Source organism: Desmodus rotundus, chromosome 4 (genome assembly GCF_022682495.2).
Source record: "Desmodus rotundus isolate HL8 chromosome 4, HLdesRot8A.1, whole genome shotgun sequence".
NCBI classification, from domain to species: domain Eukaryota; kingdom Metazoa; phylum Chordata; class Mammalia; order Chiroptera; family Phyllostomidae; genus Desmodus; species Desmodus rotundus.
Genome location: NC_071390.1, coordinates 146,830,912 through 146,858,247, shown reverse-complemented (window position 1 = coordinate 146,858,247; position 27,336 = coordinate 146,830,912). Strand labels below are relative to the sequence as shown.

Below are 27,336 nucleotides of genomic sequence, written 5' to 3'. Positions count from 1 at the left end.
TTAATGGAACTTATCACTCTCATACTTACCTTTAAAGAATGGCTAAGAAGAGCCCTCCAAATAAAAAGAAAGAACAGAAGGAAGCTGGGAACTTCATAACGGAAAAACAACATCTGAATGGGTAAATTTTTTTTTTCACTTGTGAGCATTTAATGAAATCCCCTCTGTGTGGCTTCAAGCTACCAGCACACAAGCCCCACCAACACTCTTGATCTTCTCAGCATGTAGCTGAAGAATTTGGCCTTCACAATGACAGGCTGCTTTGGGAGCTTTCTCTTCCCTAGAACTTTGTAGTAGCCTCATTGTACCACGTCAATGATGGGAGCAGCTCCAGTCTTGTTTCTGGCAGCATTTACCTGTGTTTGCTCACTGACCAAGGTCCACAGTTTATCGAGGTTGACAGTGAGTCAGAAGCTCTGGTTCCTCTTTAAGTGGCAATGCCTCATACCAACTTTCCCAAAGTAATCTGGGTGGTATTTGTCGGAGTTGATCCTGTGATGATGCAAGCCACCAGCATGACCTCAGCCTCCCAGGTGATTCCTGTGCTTGTCAATGCAGATGTGGCCATGGCTCACATGGCCCCAAAGTTTCTGGGTCTCCCTCACCTGGATGGCATGTTGGTGGCTGAGATGCAAGACTAAATTTAAAGGAAAATATAATAAACTCTTCTTCAATTGTGATATTCTTAAATCACATTTTATGATTGGTGAAAAAATTATAACACATCACTATCTTATCTGATGTTTAGTGTATGAAGAACAAATGCTGAAAAGAATTATATTTTTAAAAACATTTTAAAAGTAGGGCAAGTAAAGGGCCTTTAATGGAAACAAGGGTCTAAGTGATAAATCATCAATACCAGTAGGCTGTAATAAATTACATAAAAATTGTGATATCACTAAGAAAGCAATACAAATGAAATATTAAAAACATTAAAAATAAATCAAAATAGAATTCTAAAAAATGTTTAATTAGTCCATGATAAGACGAAAAAGAAAACAGAAGAATAAGAAACAGAGAACAAACCAAAAAAAAATAAATAGAAAACTTAAGCCTAACATATCAATAATTACTTTAGATATAAATCATCAAGATATACCAATTAAAAGACAGTAATTGGCAGAGAGCATTTACAAAAAAAACATGAGCAGCTACTTGCTGTCTACAAGACATGCACTTCAAATGTAACAATATAAGTAGGCCAAAAGTAAAAGGATGAAAAAAGATATATTATGGAAGCGTTAATCAAAAAGCTTAGGAATGGCTACATGAATATAAGGTAAAGTAAACTTTAGGGCAAAGAAGATTATTAGAAAAAAAGGGCATTATATAGTGATAAGAGGATCAATCCTCCAAGAATAGATAGCAATTCTAAAGTTATGTTCACCAAACAATGGAGCTTCAAAATAAATGAAATGAAAACTAGTAGACCTGTAATGAAAAATAAAATCCTCAGTTATATTGAAGACTTCAACATCCCACTCTTACCAATTGATAGAACTACTAAACAAAATGTTAACAAGGATATAGAACTCAATAACACCTTCAATCAGTAGGACCTAATTGACATTTATAGAACATTCCACCCAACAACATCAGAATACAAATTATTTTCAAGAGCCCAGCAAACACTCACCAAGATAGACTATATGGTTATTTATGCAACAAATTTAATAAATGTAAAAGCATTGAAGTCACACAGGGTATATTCCTGACCACAATAGACTAAACTAGAAATCAATAATAGAAATACAAAAGAAAATTCTTCAAACAACACACTTCTAAATAATACATGGCTCAAAGAAAATTTTTCAAAGGAAAATGTTAAAAATACAGAGAACTGAATATGAAAATACAGCATATCAAAATTTTGGAGATGCATCTAAAGCACTGCTAAAAGAGAAAATATAACCTTAAATGCTTACATTAGAAAAGAAGAAAGGTCTCAAGTCAACAGTCTAAGTTCTATCTCAGGAAACTGGAAAAAAAAGGGCAAACTAAACCCGAAGCAAGCACAAGGAAGGAAATAATAAAGATAAGAGCAGAAAAAAAATAAATTTAAAAACAGGAAATTTAATGAAGTTAAAATTTGGTCCCTTGGGAAAAATTCAACATCTAGGAAGACTGACAAAGATAAAAAGAGAAGACACGAAACATTAATATCATTAATCAAATGAGGGAAACCACAACAGATTTTCCAACCACTAAAAAAGCAATAAAGGAATACCATAAACATACTCAGAGATGCAACAATTTCTAACTAGACTGATAGATTTAGTCTAGATTTCTAACTAGTCTAAATAGACTGATTCCTCAAAAACCACTAAATATCAAATTCCTGCCCAGATGTAGTAGATAGCTTAAAATAGTCCTATAACAATAAAAATAATTCATTTTGCAATTTTGAAGCTCCTGAAAAATAGTTATACTGGAGACTTAAACCAAGCACTAAAAGAATTCACATCAATTTACATATCACTTCCAGAAAATGAAAGAGGAGGGTATACTCCCCAACTCATTTTAGAGAGGTCAGTTATTACCCTGATACCAAAACCAGGCAAATGTAAAAAGAACAAGAAGGAAAAACTACAGATCAATATATCTTATAAGTTTAAACACAAAATCCTCCACAAAATATTATCAAATCCAGCAATGTATACAAAGAACAGTATGTGCAACCACATGGGATTTCTTTCACATATGCAGGGCTGATTCAACATCTGAAAACCAATCAATGTCACTCAACATATTAACAACTTAAAGAAGAAAAATCATAGGATCATCTGAATTGACACAATTTAACAAAACTCAATACCCAGTTATGATAAAAACTTTCAATAAATTAGGAATAGAGAGGAAGTTTATCAACCCCATAAATAGCATCTGCAAAAACATTTAGCTTGCATTGTACTTAATTGTGGAAGACCAAATGCTTGCCCTCTCAGATCAGAAACAAGATAAAAATATATGCCCTTACTCTTATTCAACATAGTAACAGAAGATCTACCCAATGCAATAAGGCCAGAAGAAAAAAGGGGGGAGGCATACAGGTGGAATTAGAAAAAAATAAAACTCTATTTATGGATTAGATGATTGCCTATGTGTAAAACTCCAAAACTTCAAAGAATCTACAAAAGACTTCTAGAACAAATAAATTAGATCATTAAGGTCACAGAATACAAGATCAGTACACAAAAAACAATTTTTATATACTAATAATGAACAAGTTCAAACCAAAATAAAAAGTGCAATACCATTTGCAATTGCTCCCATTCTAACAAAACATGTAAAATATATATATGCTAAAAATTACAGTTTTCATTAAAAATCATGAGAGACCTAAATAATTGGAGAGATATACTACGTTAATAGACTGGAAGAGTCAACATAATAAAGTTTTCAATTCTTCTCAAATGATCTATAGATATAATGTAGTAATTGTCAAATCTTAGGGGAAAAGTTGATTTATTCTTAAATTTACATGTAAAGCAAAAGGCCTTAAAATAGCCCATACAACTTTGAAAACAAAAAATAAAGGAGAAGGAATCACTCTTCCCGATGTTAAGAGTTTACTATATAGCTACAATAATCAACACAGTGTGGTGCTTGTGGAGTGATAGTTACATGAATCAGAATAGACCCACACAGATATACCCATTTAACTTTTGACAAAGGAACAAAAACAATTAAATAAAAGAAAGACAAGCAGGGGGGAAGTAGGGATGGCTGAGGTGGGAGGGGAGTTGGGGGGGGGAGAAATGGAGATAACTGTACTTGAACAACAATTTTTAAAAAGTGAAAAAACAAAATAAAATAAGAAAGCTTTCTTTTAAAAAATGGTACTGGAAAAGTGGTTATCCATAGAAGAAAAAAATAAGCCGCAACCTAAATCTCATTCCTTATACAAAAATTAATTTAAAGTGTATCATGGGCCTAAAGATAAATTATAAAAATATAAATTTTTTTAGCAGAAAATGTTTAGGACCTAGGACTAGGAAAACATTGCTTAGCCTTCACACAAAAAAGCATGATCTGTAAAAGGAATACCTTAAAAACATCAAAATGTTAAAACTTTGCTCTATGAATGACCCTGTTAAGATGAAGAGACAAATTACAGACCTGGAGAAAATATTTGCAAATCACATACCCAACAGAGGACTCACATCTAAAATATAAAAAGAAGTCTCAAAACTCAACATTAAAAAAATCTAGTTAGAAAATAGGAAAAGACATTTACAGATTTTTTCACAGAAGAATATGTATAGCTTGCAAATAAGACTATAAAAAGATGTTCAACATCATTAACCATTAGAGAAACTCAAATTAAAATTACAATGACATATCACTATATACCTATTTAAATAGGTAAAATTTTAAAAAACATAGTTACAACAGCAAATGCTGGCAATGATCTGGAAAAACTGGATTACTCACACATTGCTGGTAGAAATGTAAATGTCACAACCACACTGGAAAATAGTTTGTAGTTTCTTTTAAAAACCAAAACTGGACTTGCCATACAACCTGGCAATTTCACTCTTGGGCATTTATTCCAAAGAAATAAAAATTTACTTTCATGTAGAAACTTGTACAAGATTTATAGCAGCTTTATTCATAGGAGCCAAAAAGTGGAAATAACCTACATATCCTTCAATGGGTGAATTGTTGAACAATCTGTGGTACCTCAATATCATGGAATACTATTTGGAAATAAGAAGGAATAAACTATCGATACATGAGACAAGCTGGATGACTTTCAAGGAAATGATGTTGAGCAAGTGAAAAAGTCTCAAAAAGATACATACTGCAGGATTCCATTCATATGTTGTGAAGTAATGTAATTGTAGAGACGGAGAGCAGGTTTGTGTTTGCCCAGGAGCGGTGAGGGAGTACATGTGACTGTGGAAGGATGACATGACGGACCCTTGTGGTGAGGTTAGTTGTGTGTCTTGTTGGTAGTCAAAGTGACACAAAGTTACACGTGACAAAATTGCGGAGTCACACACAGACACACATATGTGCTCTAGTGCTGTATAACATGGCCTTTGAGTAAACCGCAGATTGTGCCAATGTCAACTTCCTGGTTTGGATATTATACTATAGTCATGCAAGATGTTAATTTTGAGGGAGATGTGATGAAGAGGCACTGAACCTCCCTATACATTTTTGGGAACTTCCTGTGACTCTATAATTATTGCAAAATACAAAGTTAAAAATAATAGTGTTATTTAAAATATTTGCTTCAGGAAAGAAAAGCACATACTCCTTTGATGTTATTTACTTTTCTCCAGAATTTTCCAAAAAGAACAGGCTGTATCCAGGATAAAATGGGAAATAATAGCACAATGAAAAGGAAGGATATCTTGAAATTATTTGGTTTTTAATGATCTTGCTACGCCTAACAATCACTCAATCCAAAATAATTTATCGGGGTCACGAACAATTTTTAAAAAGTAAAAAGAAAAGAAACCTTTATGATATTTCATTGTTCCACTTCTCCCAGGTGGATATTAAAGACAGAACCAGGTACTACTGAGGATGGTACAACCTGAGTTTAAAGAAATGTGGCCAGTGTGGTCAGAGTTGTCACCTCAACCTTGAGGAGCAAGCAGGAGGAAAGGAAGCAAGACCTTAACTCACGCATCTGAAATGAGCTGCTTCAGAGGACAACAACCAGCCTTAGTGCTTACTTTGTATAAAACATCAGACCAGCTTTAACAGGGGGGTTGGGGGGGGAGGAAAAAAGTGAGAGGAGAAAGAAATGGAGAAGAAATCCCCAGAAGTAATTCACAAGTGGAGAAAATACACAGAAGCAAGATCCTGAGGAATGCCGTGTCAAAGAGCCAGGTACGAGTCATAACAACTGGTACTATCTTACTCTGTGCAGTGTTTTTCTTCCGGTCAGAGACAGAAATAAACATAAACTGCTCTGGAAACCTGGATTATATTACCATTTAATTGTTTGCACAGAATTAAATGGTTTGGGGAAGGACCCACTCCCAGAACCTTGCTCCTTTGTACTCACTGTCTTAAATAAATTGTCCTGTTTGCCAATTTGCTTTTCTACGAAGAGAGGCTCCATTCTGTCTCTGAATTTTTTTCAAAAGCTTATTTCTGCATTTTAAAATTCATTTTTCAAGACTCTTTTTAGCTGAGATGAGAGTAAAACCATTTAATGGCTGAAGTTTGGAAACTAAGTAGATGAAATTATTTATGTACATCATTAGAAATACATGAGTAGCCTCCCTGGTCTCCTGTCTAGGGAATGCTTATCATTAAATATGCTTTCTAGCTGTTACCGAAACTGAAGCAACACCCAGTTCAAATCTTCTACAGACCTTAACTTATATTTCCAACAGCAACAGCTCTTTTCTGCAAACAATGAAAATACTTATGGGTTTAAATTAGATTTCTTCATTTGGAATTTGTGAATATGGGGATATTCTGGGAAATATCCAGAAAAAAAAAAATCCTGCCCAAGGTTCAGCAAATAGTTGCATAACCCTCTTTTTATCTGGAGTGTTGACCCAGCCATTCATTCATTCCGTGTTTGCTGTGGTGAGTTCAGCAAAGCTCGTTGCCAAGGCAACCATAATCCCTGAGCAGAGCCAGCTCCATTGGTGGTCAGTAACAACACGCTTTGTCCTGTTGTGTCCTGTAACTGACTGAATGGAGACATAGAAAACAAGCACCTTGAGTAAACATGACCTAATGAGGGTGCCAGGCCCCAACTAAGGGAGGTGAACTGGCTGGAAGTCACTGGAAGAACCCCACAAGGAGCCAGGACTCACGTGCACAGAGGCATCACCTCCCAAAGAAGTTCCTCTCATAAAAAGTCTCTTGGTCATTGCATTTAATGACATAAAACTGTTCTGTTCATGTCTAGGGCCTAGGAATTTTCTTCTGATTGAACTTTTCTAATAACTGTGTAAGTGGATGAATTTGGAACCTGAAAGGGGGACACAGTTTATAGGACAAATTAGTTTCCTGTTGAAGGATGGGCAGGAGGATGGAAGAGGAAGAAATTGGTAAGATGGTGGACAACCTGGCGGACCTCTGACTCCAGCTGGGCAAAGGCAAGGATGTGCTGAGCAGGGTCCATGAGCACTGGACCCCTTCCTGCAGGGCCAACATCAAGGGCAGTCTTCACTCTGCCCTAGGCCAACAGCCCTCTGGAGCCTCGCAATGGGGCAGGGGAGGCCTAACACCCTATGAAAAGTGTTTCTTTAAGTTCAGAGCTCAAGGGCAATTGCAAATATATCTAAATTGTTTCACTGCTCTTCTTTAGTTGATACTGAGTGTGTCGCACAGCGCTGGGATGCTTGACTTCTAGCATAATCCAAATGTGAACCCAGACTGACAACAAGGCTCATGAATGTAACCTCTAGCTGAGACTGTTAGATTTTCATAACCACTTAACACCTGACTTCTTTCGAATTCCTTTTGCCAATTATCCCTCTCCAGAGATAAGAGAAAATTATTAATTTTATAATGAGCTATACCAAAAAGAATCTATTTAAGCAAGCAGTTCCTTAATCTACTTAAGCAAGCAAAAGAATCTATTTAAGAAGCAAGCAAGCTTCTTCTATTAAAGAAGCAGTTCCTTAGTGGTACTTTGTTCAGGTCTGCTTAACTAAATTGGCATGGGTTGTTTACTCACTTGTTAATTTTCAGGTTCTTCACATCAGTGTTCTCACATGGTTGTACCTCAGGATCACCCGGAACACTTGTTAGAGGCACAGATGCCAGGCCACATCACAGACACGCCTTGGGTGGTGCCCAGATGTTGGTATGTATATTAAATTTTTCTGGTGTTTCTGATACACAACTATACTTAAGAGCTACTGGTTTGTTTGATAAATCTGAATAACTGATGCCTTTTCCAATTCACTGGACAAATATAGAGACCTACATTTTCCCCCCTTACATTTTATTAGCCTAACCTAGAATTGCAGTTCACTGGCCTGGAGGAAGAGGACAGCGACAGGCCTGCTCATCAAACATTTGTTTCCATGCCTGCTTGTTTTTCACGAAGGGCATGAGACTTTGCACTGATCATTTTTCTAGTAAACCAAGTAAGTGCAACATTATCAGGCAGAAGATTCATGCCCAATACAGATTCCTCTGTGATGGTTTTCGGCCAATATGGGTGAGAGGGAAGAAAATAAGTATACCTATTTGAGGTTCTGGATTAAGAAGAAATATTAGTTACACTTATCAGGTATTAGCATGTGCCAGATACTGTTCCAGTGGTTTTTGCGTTGATGCTCGTTTAATTCTTACAATAACTTAACCCTCAGTACAATCTATGATAAGTTTTAATACCATGCCCATTTCCCAGATGCAGCAACGAAGGCATGAAAAAGTCCCGCACTCTGCCTAAGATCACACAGCCCGTAAATGGCAGCGCTGGGATTGCAACTCAGGAAAACAGTGTCGGAGCAATCTCTCAGCCACTACCCTATACCAGGCCCAGTGCCGTCCTATTTGCCAGGAAAACTCAGCCCTTCGGGATTCTACTAAGAACCTCCTCATTTAACAGTCCTGCCTTCCATTTATCACAGCTCATGAGCCACTTATCACACAATATTGCTATAGGAGAATCCACCAGAATTAGAATTCATTCTTCCCCCCAAAAGTGAAGAGGCGAAATCACACTTCTTCTTCCACTTCATTGGAGTCTTAGAGGACAACTTCAGTGCACACTGTTGGGCATAAAAGTGGGCAAGAGGATGGGTTGGAGACCAGAGGAGTGTTAGGTTGCCCTGACCCTAATTCCTTATCCTACAGTTAATCTTGCTTATATGCTTGCTTGTCTGACTAAGCCAGAGGAAGCGTCAGTCTCTGGATTATGTGGCTGCCTGGGTAAGAGCTGGGTTGTCTGCATAACCTCAAGGCTGACTACAAAGCTATTTCAGGAGGTCACTGGCAGCTCCAGCTCCACCCCTAACATGCACTGGCCACAGCTGGTCTCATACCCACAAGCCAAAACTCATTTTCACCGTCAACAAGGGACCCTACTAATTATTCTGCAATCACTGGTATAAGTTTTATATTATCAATATTACTTATAATAAGTATATCACTGGCTAAAACTTAGACTATCCTGTTGCTGTGGGATTTTTTAGAAGATAAACAGAACACAGAAACTTACAATATGCATGTCAACAACCACAAAATGACCACTATCAACCCTATGGGTGAGTTACCCCCAGCGTGCCCATCACCACCTCTTCCTGGAAATGCCTGTGTGATGGCCACAGTCAGCCCTTCCCTCTGTGAAAAGTTACACCCCTCCCTCACTGTCAAAGGAGCCCAAAACAGTGATGCCTGGTTACCACTTTCTCTCCAATCCTGGCATGCCAAAAGAAAAACGAGGAAACTTGCTTGCCACTTTTGAGATGCTGCGACCTCTGGTCCTACAGAAACTGTCGCTGTGGTAGTCTTTGAGACAAGCTGTGTGGGCCTCAATGGCCTCACAGAGAGCAGCCGCACTCTGTATAGATGAAAGGACACTGCCTTTTTCAACCGTATCCGGGGTCTGCTGCAGTCTCTCAAGGGTGCTCCCCTCTCCGGGTGCTGTGCCTGGAGCACTGCTGTTGTTAATTACTGGAGAAACAGGGAAACTGTCACGGGCAGTGCCGATCGATGCTCAGGCTCAGCCTCCTTGGGCCTGCTGGCACCTTCGCTGGAGCCTGAGGCCCACCCAACTGGCTATATAAACTCACATTTGACTTTAATCAAAAATAGATGCACGACTCAACTCCCTGCAGGGGCTGTCTTTGTAGAGCATCCAGAACAGTGTCTTCTCCCTGTGGGCACTAAGAAGATTTGGTGATAATGTTCCTTGTCAAGCCTAACAGCTTCCATTGTCATCTTCAACAATGACAGCCCTTGGCTGCTCAGCTTCCTTCTTCCCCTGAAGCACAGAGTGAGCTGAAGATCACACTGCAGAACTTCAGTGCACCCACTGCCCCATTAGTCCTCCCTTTAAGGGTCCTCAGTATAATGTCAGGCTCAGGTTCAGCTTCTTCGGGAAATGCTTTTAAGGTAAGAGAAACATAAGCAGAGCCCAGAATCATCCTAAAAATTGTCCCCCAGCCCCAGCCCACTTTCCTCCTGTGCAGGCGGGGACCCATGGTGCATTTGGAGCTACCAGCGTTTGCCTGTATTCATTGCAAAGGGCTTGATCCAGTCACATGCTAAGGAAGAACTCCCGGGGAGATGAATGCCATTACAAATCTTGCCCTCAACATGAAACGCCAGTGATTGTTTATTAAATTGCTCTTCAAAGAGAAAACACTGGCAGGCGAGTATCATTAAAATGGAAGCAAAGGGAAATGCTGTAACCTTCAACATGGCGCTTTTCTCCATTAACCCCAGACCAAGACCACTGGAAGGGCCAGTAGGAACTTCTGGCCCTGAGCCCCATCAATTACCTTCATCTCAGCCCAGGGAGGGGTAATATAAACCATTCAATTTAAGTACTTCCAAACATCAGCATGAGGAAAAAGACCCCAAAAGCCCTTAGCCTAACTCCACTGTCTCAACGGCTGCTGAGGACAAATTGCATTATCCACAAGTAACATTAAAACATAAAAGACATACCCTCCAGTGAAAACCTTGCACAACTCTCCCAAGTAAGCAGAATTAATCACAGGGAACAATTACCATCCCCAGTCTGAATATTTATGACATAACAGAAAGCCCATTTAAAATAATCAGTGGCTCATAATTTTAAAAAGAGCCACAAAGAGAGGGAAAAGGCATGCTAAGTTTATGATGGAAAGGAACAAAGAAGTACAGCTTCTCTCTTAATTCCCCTCTCCACTTGGTGCCCTCCACACATCTTGACTTTCCTCCCCCTTCAGAATCCCCACTCCCTTCATCATCACCCTCACTAATGGATGGATCTGTTTGGCAGCAATGGGGAGACTGGACATGCTGAAGGCGTTGGTGGCCTCTGTTCCCAACAGTTCCCCTATCCATTCCAGGTGTTTCCACCTTCCTACGACCTTCCCACTCTCCAGCAGCTGCACACGAGGCATTTGCATGTTGAAATGGAAACAACACTAAACTGTGAGCCATGGTTCTGACTCTACCACACACCTGTGTGTGATTTAGATGTGACCCACAGTGCACTCATCTGTAAGGCTACGCACTGAAGAGCTCTGGTTTCCTTCTGCTTCTATCATATGGATTCTATGATTCATGCAATTCATTGATGATGGACTCCTTCACTCAATCATTTGTCCCTTCGGTGAACAAGCATGTATTGAGTAGTTAGTACATGCCAAGCACTGTTCTAGGTGTCAGACATAAAGCAGGGAACAGAAGAGATGACTCTCCTGTCCTCATGCAGCTCCCCTCTAGTAGGGAAGATTAGATGATAGCCAAGTAAACAAGTAAAAGAGCATAATTTCAGGTCTTAAATTCTCTAAGAAGAATAGGGGAGACATGCTCAGGGAGTGTGGTTATAGCTATATCAGGTAGCATAGCCGGGGGCCTCAATGAACTGAGGAAGCAAGCCACAGCAAGTCTCTAGGCTGTTACTCAAAGGGAGTAATGGAGAACTTCCAAATTACTTTCAATATTTTAGAAAGCTCAGTAGAAACTGCACTCTGCTTATGTGAGTTAACTAAAATGAATCTTAGTTTGCTGGGGAACATAGCCATTTGATATGGTTATTACTGATTATCTCCTTCTAATCAACTAAATGAGTGATCTGGATAAACTAAATTTGATTGAAATACAGAAAAATGAGTTATAACTTAACAAGTTATTGGTGGCTGTGCATGGTAAATATTTGTGATGAAATATTTGAGGCTAAAAAAAAAGATTTGAGGCTGCCACCTATATAAGACTGGACCACTTCTATTCCCACAATAGACCTTGAAAGTGTTCCTATTATGCAAAAGAGAAGCAGCGCCTTTGTTCTGAGCATAACTGATTCTCAGCCATGTAGTAACCAGTTTCTCCCCGCTGCCCCATGACCAAAGATTATTTTTCTGGGATTTACTATGATTCTGCTAGAAACTGTCCAGGGACAGAGGAAATACATGTAATAAAGTTTTAGCCTTGAAAGATGTCCTTTTGAGGGCAATGATAAGAGAAAAAGCTAAAACTGTTAGCTTAAATACAATTTAAGAGAAACATTGGATTCTGTTGCTCATTCTCTTCATGTTTCCTTATTGCTTCAGGTATGCTGTGTCTTCCCTCAAGGTGCTAATAGTCTAGAGGCCCTAAGACTATATTAAAAAATGCAGATGTAATACGTACTTGAAATATAGGCTAGGTCTTACATTGTATTAGTCGGGATTATGCTGTAGTAACAAACAATTCCAAATTTTTTGTGGATTAAATGTACAAAAGTTTATTTCTCACTCTTGCCACATATCCATTGAGAGTTAGCAGGAGGCTTGGGGAGTGGCAGGTGGGAAGTGTGGGAGAGGAAAGAGTTGGTTCTTTACAAATATTCAGGTATCTAGGTAAATAAAGCAGCTACCATCTTGAATATTATTGGCTGCCATGTCAGAGAGAAAAGTAAACCCTGGAGAATCTCAAGCAGGAGACCAAAGCTTCTAGCACAGGAGTGATAGGTGTAGTTTTCTATCATAACTCATTGGCCAGACTAGTCTCAGGGCACCACCTACCCTCAAAGGAGCAGGAAGTGGAATCCCACCATGTGCCCAGTAGGGGAGAGAACTGGAAATATTTCATGAACAGCAATCATGATTATTACAGCTATAAAAGAGCCAAAGACCTGGTTTCTGGCTTCAAGAAGCTTTCCTGCTAAAACAAAATTTGTTTCATCAAGAAAGAAACGAAAAGTTCTGCATTCTCCTTAAAGGACAAGTTTAACAATGCCTTGGGGAAATATAATTATTTGGTTATTTACATCATCATGTTGAAACCTCCTGCTTAATTGGAAAGCATGCCCTCTGCTTGCCCTCTGCTTCTTTATGGACTTCTGCAGGGTGTCAGGGAGCCCTCAGAATTACACACAAATGCAGTGTCCCTGTAACGTCCAGGGAAACGCTTCTACCTTTTATTCAATTCCAAACAAGTTCTTGACCCAGATTAATTAAAGAATAAATGAATTACGAAAATAAAGAAAAATGTGTGTGGCTGGGGGCTGGAGGGAGGGGGAGAAGGAAGCATGGTTAGGAGGAACAAAGCATTCCTGTAATGAAGCAGATTATGTGGAGGGACTAATGAGAGGATTAATTTCTAATTAGAACACAAATTCAGTCAATGATTTCACATAATAGTTTTGTGTGTGATATAAACATCTGTATGTGTGTATATACACACACATACACATCCATATGTGGGTGTGTGTGTATTGACAGGCCGAGTTGGCCCCCACAAGTTATGAATGCTGTTAAAACTTCCACAGCTAGGAATATATTGAGGGGCATTAGGAGATCAGGATGACTTCCTGACACAGTGTTCTTTCTTTAAGGACATGTATACTAAATAATTACTTTCATCCAAAGTGGAGGGAATCACAACAGAATCTCATCAAGGTTATTCTAACACAACGGCAATGTCCTATCAGACAAAGGAGCTCTCTGCAGGGAGCACATTTCACACTGGCCTCCTCGCCAGGCACCGTGGGCCAGGAGTTCTAGCGCATCATTCCTCACGGCTCGTCCTCCCAGCCCCCCATGGACCAGTTCACCTCCATATTTCCACCTAGCCAAGCAGTGCATACAGGTGATAAGTAAACAAGCAAATCCCCCCTTAAGTTCTCGAACACAGATGAGGTTTTTATTTACAACATTGAGCTTCTGAGAGAATCACAAAATGAGTGAAGTTACGAACAACCTCCCAACACAGACACACACATCCCAACACACTCATTTGCCTCCTTCCAGCCTGAATCCGTTGAACAAGGGCTTGTAAACCAAACAGAGAACTCTAAGTAGCTCAGATCTAATCACAAAGGCAGGGGACAGAGTCCATCGGACTCTTCAAATTTGTGTCCTGACCCCTGACTCCACAGAACCATGGACAACCAGTTCCCAGCTTATTCAATCCCAAGGTCCTGTCTGTGCACCAATTTGGCTTTGAGAAACCACACAGTCCCCATTTCTGGCATTTCCTCTCCTTTTGCACTTGGAAACTCAAGACAGCCTGTCTTGGACCAGGTTAACCAATCATCTGGGCACCTGAGCGCAGGACGGGCAGGTTGCTTGCATTCTGCCCATTGGCCCTGATTGACGTGTCTGGGTATCAGGGAGCCCTTCACTGCACTAATTTTGCAGTCAGGCCATATTTCCTGAAATAAAATTGAGGTTGGCCAAAGGTCCTCCGACAGCCTCCCGGAGCCACAAGCCCCTGAGGAGGTGGGTCTGCTGCTCCCAGTCCCTGTGATTCTCCGCACGCGCTGTGTTTGTTGTGCTCTGCAGTTCCTGTTCCGATACTGTGCGCTTCACACCAGGCCTGGCCTGGCGCGTGCACTCAGAGCACTGTGGGGGGAACATGGGAGCCAGAGGGGGGTGGGCACATGTGGCATCCCGCAGCATTCCTGCACCCCACAGGCAGACACCTGTCCTGAAGGACAAATATCTGAGGATCCTCAGCACAACCCACCCCGCCCCCAGAACCTCCACAATCCCTTTCTAGAATCTGCGGCTGGCACGCTTTAGCAGCAGCAGCGAGTTGTCCACCCTTGCCAGATCTGCTTTGCCTTTCCCTGGGCTGCTTTAAATGGCCAGCTAGCATCAGGTTTCACTAAAAGGAACCTGGGCAGCTGGAGCCCAAGGATTGAAAGGTGGTAAGTAGCTCTCTCTGGGAGCCAGGGACTGTCCTCCTGTGTGGTTGCCTTGCCACACTTCCCACCTTCTCTCCCCACGTTCCTTGGCTTTGATCTGGAGCACCAGAACAAATCTCAAATCCTATCCAAAAGAACACATGCCTAAAAAATATGAGAGAACGAGATGCTGAACAGCAGCTTCTGTTTCCTGGCTCATCAAACTCGACACGCCATTCCTCTTCATCTAAAACAGAAGGACTCGTGGCAAGCATGGTAGACAAGTGTCATCCCATATGCCAACCAATTTCATCGTTAGTGACTTTCTAGAGCACTGTGTTAAGAAAGCTTCCGAGGCTGAGTTCAATCAGCAGAAAGGAGTGCTATTATCCTGTACTAACTCCATTCACAGATGAGAGAGTGCGGGGAAGGAAGTATAGCATAGGTTCTATGTAATTGTCATTTTCAAGAGGAGATGTAGCACTCATTTTGGGGTCGAACTGTCAAGTATTTGAAGCCTGGTTTTATCGCTTACTGGTTGTGTGACCTTGGGAAAGCTACTTAACCTCTCTGGATATTTGAAAATTTAATCATTAAGTGGGACTCATACCTGCAATTATAGTGAAGGAGAGAAGATTTCACGCACTTAACATGTCAAGACCCCTCCTCTGAGAGGCAGAGGTTGGTCCACAGGCATGAAAGCAGTTGGATACAAATCTGCTCCTTGGTCATGATGGTGGTGTGGGGTGGATGGCAGGGCCCCTACAGGGGAGGGTCTGAGGTGAGGCAGGCCATGAAAACAGGGGTAGATGCAGAGCAGAAATCCAAGTTCACAGATTTGGGGGCCACAGTAACCCACACAGCTCAAAGTGCATGGTGAGGGAGCTGAGCGGAAACAGCTGTGGTGGGTTTTCATTAGGCTCCTGGAGGATGTCCAGAGCCCCTAGCAGAGGGGTTCGCACAGACCTGAGGCTCTGGCCTGGGCAGAGGAGGCACACTTTACAGGCCTCACTGCTCTTCACCCGCACCCTCACACTGCCATTTCTCCACAGTCTTCTGCCAGCTGGCACCAAAAAGAATGAACGTTAGGAGAAACACCTTCACTGTTGTTGCCTTTGAACTATACCCACGACCGTGACCAGATGGTCCCTCCCTTTAGTTCTTCCAGGCAGTATCTCTGCCTGCTAGGGCACTCTGTTCATAGGTGCCGTCTTCCCTCTCATGGAGCAGAGCGAGACTGGCACAGGGGCTCCCTATGGGCTGCCGAAGGGGGAGGTGCAGGGCACAGGCTGTGTGGCTCAGGGGCTAGAGAAGCAGCTAGGAGCAGCACAGTTGGGGGGGGGGGGGACAAATCATTGATGAAAGGAGCCCTCTGAGCAGACCCCAGAGCAGGGCTTCAGAACAGAGAAGGGGCAGGAAAACGGAGTCCAGACCTGCATGGGGAAAACCTCAGAACAGACACAGGAGCACAGCCAAGCGCAGCAAGGATGGTTGCCCTGCGGATGTGTCCCTGGACCCAGCAACAAACTTCGTGTTTATCATTTGGTGACTGAAAAAAAAAAATGTGTTATGTACAATGACAAAAGTCACCACTTTGTGCTTTTCTGAAACACTGAGAAAACTATTAACTTAATATTAAGTAGGAGAGGCACTTGTCTGATTAACAAAAAGTAGGGATTATGGAATATGTCAAAATAAATGTAGTTTGATTACATAACAAGAAGGTATTAAAACTTATATCAAGTAAACCTAGTGTCAGAAATAGTCTTGAATGAATATATGTCCATAAATATGTATTGTTTGTTTCTTCTTCTTGTGAAACCTAATGCTGTGTGATGCAGGAGAGGAAGGGAGGGAAGGGAGGCGGTCCCTACACACAAAGGGGTTGGCATTCATTGAGGAGCTGGAACATCAATACATGAGACTCTCAGTCACTAAAGCCCGCCCCTTCTATGCTGGTGAAATAAAGCGGACACTGTAGGAGACGAAGCAGAGCCAAAGACGATCTGTGCAGCTGGTGCTGTGGGGCCTGGCTTTGTGAGGAGAGACTTCCAGGTTCTGCAGTTCTGGGAGACCCTAATCTGAGAACTGCTGACCCCCTAAGGACCCATACCCAGGATCTTCAGGGTGTCCGTGAGCCCTCAGAATTACACACGAAGGTGGTGTCCCTGTGTATTTTCCAGGCAGAAACCTTCTACCTTTTATTCGATTCCAAACAAGTTTTTGACCCAGCTTAATTAAAGAACAAATGAATTACAAAAATAAAGAAAAACGGGTGGGGCCGGCGGGGAGGAGGAGGCAGGGAGAGGAATGGTTAGGAGGAAGGAAGCACTGCGGTAGATTATGGGGGAGGGGGGGTGGCTTTGTGTGAAATGGAGGCCGGGGAGGGTTGCCGAAAGTGGAAAGCGTGAGGTAAGGGTGAATTTTAAAGTACTGCACAGAATTCAGACTTGAGTAGTGTAAGTAATGGGAGGTGACGTGATGAAATCGGTCCTTATGGAAGCTAAATCGAATAGTAGTTGGCAGATGGCTGGGCAGGACACACGGATCTTAACTGCAATAAAATGGAGCACCTGAACTGGAAGTTTGTTTCTCTAAAATTCTGGTGTCATGGCATCTTATTGTTGCTGTTAGTCATAACCACAACTGCATTCTAGAAAAGGGGGCCCATGTCCAACGGAAGCCCTGTGATTTTGCTGAGCACCCTAATGACTCCGGGCATGCGCACCACATATTCAATTGCTGTCTCCAGGTTCCAGATCCTCCTCTGTGCTCTGCTCTGTGATGCTGGGGGCAGATGGTTCAAACCACATTTCTGCTTGTCATTCTCCTCTGTGAAGGGCCCACCAAGAGGGGGACTGCAGGGCTACTGTGGGGTGGAAGGGACTCCTTTCTGTCCATCTGCTAGTGCTGTGAGTACCACCCCAGCAATGCTACTGCCCCAAAGCGCAGGCAGTTCCTTCCCGGAGCAGCGGCTGCACCCAGCAGGCAGTTTTCCTACACTTGCAGAATCAGTGTCATCACACCCCAGCTTCAGAGACACCAGTGTCAGCACAAGTCTGGGGCTCAGCCCCGCAGACTCCTCCTCCAAGCTCAGGCACCTGCTCTGCTAAGCCCACTTTCAAGTGTCTGTGTCTTCATAACTGTGCTCTGCCGTTCCTGTTTAGGATACTGTGCAGGTCACACCAGGCCTGCCCTAGTGCGTGCACTCAGAGAACTGCGGGGGGAATGTGGGAGCCAGAGGGGGCTGGGCACATGTGGCACCCGCAGCATTCCCTGTCCACTCGCTCTCCCTGTCCTGGGGGTGGTAGCTGCTCCCTGCAGTTATTTCCTCTGGGTATCTCGATGTACTCTCTGCCATTTCAGTTAACCAGGTATTCTAGTCACCAATTCTTTATATTAAAATATCTGTGCTAAAATCACTGGTGTGGCTTGTCTCCTGCCAGGACCCTGCACTGGGAGTCAAACCTGAGAGTTCTGTAGAAGAGCACGGAATTGCTCTACATCCAAGGAGAAGAAGAGAGCGAAGCTCCCAGAGCAATCCAGGAGAGAGAAGCAGCCAGGGGAGGGAGAGAAGAGGAGCCAGCAGACACGCAGCTTAGTGAGGACCTGGAGGACCAAAAGCATAGAAGAGCATTTTCAGAACTGCCCTGCCTGCCATGCCCTCCATCTATCCTTCCTCACCTCCAGTAAAGTCTACTCCATCCACACACAGCGGCAGGAGAACTGGGAGACTGTAAGCCTTAAAGATCTTCTGAAAAGCGGAGAGACTGATGTGATGCCAAGCACTGTTAATTTTTACACTTGTAGGAACTGATCATAATCCTCATCACAGCTGTTGAGGAAAAGCTAAATGAGTCTTTGATGCACAAAATGAGTCCTTAGTCAGCCAAGCCTTCAAAGCAACAACTAGCCAAGAATTCCAAGAATTCATATCACTTTTCTACTAATAAAAAGAAATATTTTCCCCTTACCTCTCTCTGTTCACTTTAAGGCAGAGAAAAGATGGCATTTCTAGTGAGTTGCTCATCGGAATGGGGTTCACACTGAAGGAGAATTTTTATTTCTTTCCATCAGAGATGAAAGATTGTAAAAAACAAAACACTTTTTAAAAAAATTCCTCCTAAGGATGTTACAGCTCACAAAGTCTCTTATAACTTCTTACAGCATTTATTTTACCATTCAAGGAGGCCATTTATTGGGTTTATTTCTCATGCTACATCTCAGCTTTAATAAGCAATGTCTTTGAGTCTATTCATGCCCTCCATAACTTATTATCATCTAGCCGTGTGTCAGGAAGTGCAGGATGGCGGCTTTTGATGAACTGTGCTTAAAGGCAAGTCCACTGAGGAGGGGGAGATGGACCTTGGATGATTTGGGGCTTTGATGGGCACAGCCTGCCTGGGGGCAGGCTTATTAGTCTGTTAGCTCCTGCTCCCAACCCTCACACTGGTCTTTATGAAGTCATTACTGGCCCCCTGGTATACTACCCTAGGCAAGGCAGGAGAAATTTATAGGAATCAAAGCCCATAGTAAAGCAACAAGAACTTTAAGAGGCAGTTTGTTCAATCAAATTAAAAGTAAAGCTTTTCTTTTTCTTCCCCACTCCTGGAAGTAAGTCTCCATTTCCACTGAGTTAATAAATAAATTTGGTGCAAACAGACCTTCTAAGCTCTCTGGGCAGGCTAATAATTATCAGTGCCTAACAAGCTGTAGCCATTAGAATTATGTGCCAGGCATTGCGCTAAGCACTTTATACGCATCATCTCTCACTTCATCCTCCCAGGAACACTGAGAGCTAGGTATCATTACCCACGCTGCACAAATGAGGAAACGGTGGGTGAGGGTGGAGGAGGTTAAACTTCCCAAGGTTCCTTAGCTACCAAATAATATGACCAACATTGAACTCAGGTCAGTTAGATTCGGTAGCCCATGTTCTTACCCACGATGGTATAAAAACGATCTGTTCCTGGTTGTATAATTATGAAACCAGTTACATGCTGGGCACAGTTTGGTCTTACATTTCACTTAGGAAGCAGAAAATCTGTGAGGACAAACTCTAGTTGGCATGGTATATTGGAAATCACTGCAGAAATTCAGTTCACAGAACTGCGTGCTGACCGTGGTGGGTCAGGGGAGCATTACAGAGGAGAAGCATTGGTAGAACCCCCCAAAGACATCACAGACCTGGGCTCTGCTGCATTCCACAGCTGACCAACGCCTGGCTGGGAGATGCTGCCATTATACATAGATAGAGTGGATTTGTTTTTTAATGATAAAAACTTGCTGGTGAAAAGTGAGCAGCACAGTCATTCATTTTACAAATTCTTATTGGACATTTACTATGTGCCAGGAACTGTGCAAAAAATACAGCAATGAACAAGACTGACCCCGTGACTTCACAGAGCCTCCTTCAGGTCAAGTACACAGCGGGTGGAAGTAGGGATCAGTAAAGCCTTTGTGAGAGCTGTATCATTAAAAAAGGAAAATGCCCACCTTAAAATGCACCTAAATTCCTCCTGTTTCTCTTCGTTTCTCTTTCCTTTCTTCATGAACAACTTTACCTTAAACTCACAAATATGGGGAGAGGGGCCATGAGGAGCTGCGGTAGCCTAGGGTGGACTGTGGGAGCCTGGGAGGAGCATCAGCCTGGTTTGGGGAGTCAGACCCTGAATGAGGTGAGAAGAAAATCCATGTGGAGACAGCAGGGTGAGGAAGAGTCTGTACACAGGGCAAAGTAATAAAATCACAATGTGCTCGCTCTTTGATATAGCGAAACCACATCTAGACATTTATCTTACGGAAGTAAACAGCAAACAGACCTGTATCAAATATCTGCATGCAAAACTGTTGCTCACACGATAATTTATAATAGCAAAAATTTGAAAACAACTCAAGTGACCAACCAGATGACAACAAGCTATGGAGCGCAAACAGATTTACATGTATAGATCATTATTAAATTGACAACGTTAACATTAAAATCAGTGGGGAAAGAAAAAGTGGTTCAGCCCTGGCTGGTGTAGCTCAGTGGATTGAGTGCCGGCCTGCAAACTGAAGGGTCGTTGGTTCGATTCTCAGTCAGGGCACATGCCTGGGTTGTGGGCCCGATCCCCAGTAGGGGGTGTGCTAGATACAAGCACACATTGGTGTTTTTCTCCCTCTCTTTCTCCCTCCCTTCACTTCTCTAAAAAATAAATAAAATCTTTTTTAAAAAGAAAGAAAGAAAGAAAAAGCAATTCAGAGATCATTGGTTACCCATTTGAAAAATGAGATTGAATCCCAATTTCACACCATCCATAAAAATCACTTCCTGGTGTCCTATAGACTAAACTAATTTTCAAAGTTAGAAGAAAATAAAAAGAAAGGTCTTCATGGATTCAAAGTATGGGGGGCGGTTCTTAAAGACATAAAAATCCCTAACCTTAAAAAAAAGGGCTGACCGACTTTTTCAATGTTAAAATTAAGAATCTTTTTAACTTTTTTAATTTTTATTTTTTTATTGTTGTTCAAATACAGTTGTCTCCACTCTGCTGTCTATGTCTTTTCTGTCTTTGGCTCAGATCCATGAAACAGGTCCCCCTAAAAGTGCAGCCAACTGGACAAATGATACCACTTCGGGGTTTGAAGTAATTAACTTGGCTCTTGATTATCTTCAATTCACCTCATTTTAACCTTTCTAGTACTGCTTTCTAAACCTCTCAGGTCTAATTATAGCAGTTCCCCCTTAGCCACAAGAAGATACATTCCAAGACCCCTGTGGATGCCTAAAAGGAAAGATAGTACTAAACCCTATATATACTGTTTTTTTCCTATACATACATACCTATGATAAAGTTTAATTTATAAAGTGGGCACAGTGAGGGATTAACAACAACAATAACAAAACAGAACAATCATAATATACTGTAATAAAAGTTACATGAATGAGGTATCTCAAAATGTACTGTACTCACTTTTTCTCTTAAACGAAGCGCCTGACAACTTCTCTGTGGCATGTCCTGACTGCCAGCATCACCGCTCTTGCCCTTTGGTATCAGGACAGTTGACCTGACAACTGAGAAGACTCCTAAGTAACTGAGGGGCGGAGAGCATCTAAGGCAGGGGGACAGGGGACGTGGAGATACTAGATAAAGGGATGATTCACATCCCAGGCTGGACATCGTGAGTTTTCAGCATGAGAATCAGAAAGGCCTGCAATTTAAAACTTGTGAATTTCTTTATTTCTGGAATGTTCCATTTACAGTTGACCCTTGAACAATGTGGACGGTTAGGGGCGCTGACCCACATGAAGTCAAAAATTCTCTTTTAACTTTGGACTCCAGTACAGTCAGTCCTTCCCATCTGCAGATTCAACCAACCACAGTTGGAAATCTGCTGTTGGGAAGGTAAAAATACTGGTTTTTATACACAATTGGTTGAATCTGCAGAATCTGAGGATGTGAAACCTGTAGATACAAGGACCAGCTGTACTTATAGGAAAAAAATCACCTATGGGTGGAGCCCTGCAGTTCAGATTGGTTTGATTCAAGGGCGAACTGTAATACTTTCAGATGGCGGTTGACCTTGGGTAACTGAAACTGTGGAAAGTGAAACCACAGATAAGGGGGTCTACTGTATTTCATCTATATCCATCATCTCTATAAAAATAGTGTAAGTGCCTTGTACTTCTCTGGCTAATATAGGGATAGGAGCACAGCAAATGTTTGTCATTCGAATGTTTATTAAACTCCTGCTTCGCCAAGCGCTGTCCTCAGTGGCTGAATTGAATCAAATTAACTGCAGCCTGTCACTGCTAGTCATTCAATGAGCAAATGGCCAAAAAATGTACAGGGAATGCTACTTTATGTATGTTTGCCTCCCTTCCTGAGGAAATTCTGTGCACACAGCTGACCGAAGCTCAGTAGAATGAGGAGACTATCCACTGTGAGCAATGACGAACCCACTACCATCTGCAGACCAGCTGGGTTTCCGTGCCTCCTCTTTGGCATTTCTCTACGTTGTGCATCCAGCAACAGGGTAGGATTAGCAGCTTCTAGGTTGCTGGGGTTTATAGGCTGTGACAGATGCAGAATAAGTAAGCAAACAGATTCATATGTATTAAATTACTGCATTAGTCCTCATTATTTCCAAGTTCAGTACTTGTGTGTACATGTAAAAGCAGCATTTATCCATGCCCTGACCATGGAGCCGATTAAAACTGAATCACTTTGAGAATCAGCACGGCAGTAAAAGCCAGCATCAAAACTATTTTTTCTCTCTCCCATCTGCTCTCTCAGGAGTGCGCTAGCGTAATTGTTACTTGATTTAATGGCTCATCAACCTACAGCCGTCACATGACCCAAAAAGAATTTGGTGGTTTAAGGTTCCAACACTGTTTCATTTTGCTTACACAAAAGTGATTTAGAAATCCTTTTTGAATTTTTGACAAGAAAATGTGCCTAACAAGGCCATCAGAGACACCACTAAAAAAATATGTTTCAGCAACTACCGAGTTTCAAGCTCTCCTGGGAGCAGCAATGCCTAAAGACAGGGCCCCTGGAGCAGCAGAGCCTGGAGGCAACTGACTGCAACCCCAAAACACAGGGCTTCACACCGGAGGAGGTCTCCTGAAACGCACGCAGACTGGACCAATGCGGGAGAAAGGTGCCGGCGGTGTGGGACACTGGTGAGTGTGCCAGAACTGCAGGCGTAAATCTATACCATCTCAGCAACCCGGCCATCGAGTGTCTCTAGGGCAGGGGCGTCCAACTCATGTTCACCGGGGGGCCACATCGGCCTCACAGTTGCCTTCAAAGGGCCGAAATAATTTTAGGACTGTATAAATGTAACTGCTCCTTACCTGTTAAGGAGTTGAAATTATATTCAGCCCTTTGAAGGCAACCGGGAGGCTGGTGTGGCCCCCAGTGAACATGAGTTGGACGCCCGTGCTCTAGATATAAGGGAACAATAGGGTTTGAGTAAGACTGTGCTGGTCGTAAATTCTGGTTCTGTCATGTTTAGCGACGTGGCCATTGACACCTGGCATTGCACAGCATCTGTGAAATGGCAATAGCAATGCCTGCCCCAAAGGGTCGTTATGAGGATACAGAGACAAAATACATGTAAAGATATGTCTCATAGTACGTAAGCAATGTAATTCTTCTCCCTTTCTCATGTCACTTACCCATTGCTAAATGTTTGGGACAAGTAGTGACTTCTGTTGCCTGGAACTACACCTTCTATTAATTCAAACAAGACTTCCTGACTGCAGCCATCCCGTGCTATTTGCAATGTCCCACATGACATCTAAGACTACCATTGTTTTTTCTGTAAACACAACCTTCTCATTCCTCATATATTAGTGAAAATACCATAAAAACTATTTTCAGGCACTGCAATGACATGAAACTTTATGAACTTATTACCTTAAGTGTCTCAACCAAAAGAGAGGAAACTGTTTAAAAGCCACATGCATATAATATTAATGTACAATATTACAACATTTATTTACTGCAAAAGTATACAATAACCACGTAGTCTTCTCTAGAGCAATTTAGAATTAAAAATGTACTACCCCTAACTTTGAGGTTTTTCTCATTTGAGTTTATTCTTCTTGCCTGTTCCCTATGGCCAATGACATATATTGTTGTTCTGAAACATTAAGAAAACATCTTGGGTTGAACCCTATGAAATTGCTGATACTTGAGGCAATTGCCTATTGAAATAGCAATCTCATAAAAGTTTAACCTGATAGAATCAGGTCAGGGATAAAAGAAATCAGAACAGAGCCTAAGAAACTGTGGTTGGGCTGCTCTCAAGCCCGTGGAGACTTTGGTTCCCAAACACAAGGTTGCCACATTATTGGTGACATACACATTGTATAGGTCTGGTCAACCTGACATTGTTATTTGGGCTCTCTCCCCACCAGGAGGGCAGGTGCTTACTGAACAGATGCATAATTATGACTGCAATAAAAAGCACTGATAGAGGGGATAAAACCATTATCTCCACACCCAGACAGACTGAGACAGCAGGCTAGGTTTGCGGAGTTCTTACAACCCTCCTCATTATGGGCACCATACCCTCTCAGGGAGTTGTCATCCCATCCTGAAGCTAATAACATTAATCATTAGCCAACTTAGAAAGGTTAATGGGAGGTTTGAGTGAGAAGAATATTTTTATGAAGTTGGTGTTCCTGGGAATCAGGACATAAGAACAGACAAGGGCTATGAGTGTGACATCACCTCCCAAGGTCCTCCACCCACCTCATTCCACACGTAGGACACTGGCACCATAAAGGGTTTCATCCAGCTCTTTAGGGATGGGCCAGGAGACAGGAGCCAGGCATAATTCCAGACCTGCTTCCTAATCTCTTCCTAGGATGTAGTTTTCTCAAAATTGTCTTGCAAATTAAAAATGTGCCTGAATTGTTTTCTTATTTAAAAATAATTAGTATAAGTTAGCCAGACACTTTTCTGACTTAGTAATGCAATCAAACTAATAAGAAGAAGCACACACTGCTCCTTATTTGGAAATTTGTATGCTAGAAAATTGAGAACAATACTTCCCACTCAGCTCTACCAAAAACACAACCCACTTGGGTCAAGTTGATTCCCCAGGGCCAGAGGGAAGAGGGAAGCTGTCCTGCCCCAACTCCCACAGCCCTGCCCTGCACCCGGGAGATACAGAGAAGCTGAATGTGCCAGATAATACTAATGAAGCACCTCAGTAGTGGTCGACATTTGTGTAGATATTTTTTTAAATGAAGAAGTAGCCATCACCTTTGAGAGCTCTGTGTTTATGTCAGTGTAGTGAGATGCATGTTTCCCTCTTGATGACACACTAGGGCATCTTTTGTAATACAACTTAAAGTGGACAAGAGACTGATTATAATCACACTGAACAGTTTTCTAGGAGGCAGTCATCCTTGGCAGTTGGAAAAGTCTGACGGCCTTACAGACCGAGCCTGAGCACAAGACTGGAGAGTTACTATCCTTCACCCACATCCTCCCAACAACCCATGCAGCTGAGCCCTCAGCTGCACCTGGCAGAGGGAGGAGGGAAAAGATGGAAGGGAATGGCTGAGAATTCAGTAGGAAGGCCATACACAGGAAGAGAAAGAACACTGTGTAGCATTGGACAGGGGGCTGAACGTGGACCATAAAGGTTGAAGACGCTGGAGGACAATGGAGGGCCCGTGGCAGAAGCTCCCTGATGGGTCCAGAGAAGCAGAGAAAGAACGGGGAATAAAGACCCAGATTGCCCACTGAGGAGCATTTTGGGAGTGATGACTAAGGCCAAGGAGCCACTCTTAAATGAATCCCAGGGGACAACCTGAGACTGAAGTGAAGAGTTGTGTGGGTGGGGTGGGGTTGGGTGTTTACCTCCTTCTAGAGTCCACCCTCATAGGCTATTTGTTTTACACGCCCTTCTTGATCTTATGTATATATGTGTTCAGTAGGACCATTTATTCTGTGATGGACTCCACTGTTTTTGCTTTTTCCATGTTCAGGTATACATTCATTATTTAATTTATTTAGCACTTATTTAAAAACACTACCAAGTGCTAGGTGTTAGGGATGGTGCAGTAAACTAGACAGACAAGCTCTGGCGCACAGGGAGCTTACAGATAGGAAACAAACACTGAGTGAATTCACTGAGGTTATGCCAGGTCTCTGAAGAAGTAGTCATGTGTACAGAAGAGAAGGGGAACAGGGTGGTCAAGGAAGACTTTTCTGAGGAGGTGACATTAAGGTGACATCTGTTGAGGAAAAGCAGCCACCCAAGAAAAACCCATTCCAGTGAGCAGAATAATGCTGATGCAAGTGCCTGAGAGAACGCACAGCGGCAGCACACTGCCTGTGTGGCTGCACAGCAGGAATGAGGAGACGAGGGATCTCACGGGGGAGAGTGGTTACATAGAGTCTTCCAGAAGTGGATTGTCTGAGGTTCTTTTTCTTAAGTCCGTGGGAGCCATGGAGAGTTCTCAGCAAGAAAAGGAATGATCTCACATTTTTAAGTGATCTCTGTGCTGCTCTGGAAGGACTGTGTTTTTAGTGTGCACTTAGCAGAGGCCTAGGAGAGAGGATGGTGACTCAGGAGAGAGCGACGGCAAGAGAGAGGGAGAGAAGGTACAGACTTGAGGCATCTTTGGCTCATGAAGGACTTGCTACTGAGCTATACATGAGGGAGTGAGAAACATTAAGGGCAGAAGAAAAAAGGTTATAGTGAAGAATATCAAACAGCTCACTGAAAACTAAATATTTCAGTGAAATTTTGACATTTCACATACATCATGAGAACCTCTAAATACATATTGAATATGGAACTTAATATTTGTTTCCTTTTTTCTTTAGATAACAAGCATCTTATAAACATGTCAATGGTGTCTCCTTCCAAGCAGTCAGCTTGAATGACTTCAGTTAGAATCAATGTGTTCCCAGAGCCCACCTACCTATAACGACCAAAATGATCATGTTTCCTTAAGCATCCAAATTGCCATGACTTTGAGGCCCAATGCCATGCCTCGACTTACCTTCTGCCTGGTCCATGGACATTCTGGAGAACAACTGAGAGATGCTGGATGTGACATCCAT

The 27,336-nt window shown here is 42.2% G+C and overlaps 1 pseudogene; it reads right to left on the bottom strand.

The window, feature by feature from the left end:
• Nucleotides 1-135: 135 nt before the first annotated feature.
• On the bottom strand, nucleotides 136-27,336 carry LOC112316930 (large ribosomal subunit protein uL15 pseudogene; annotated as a pseudogene).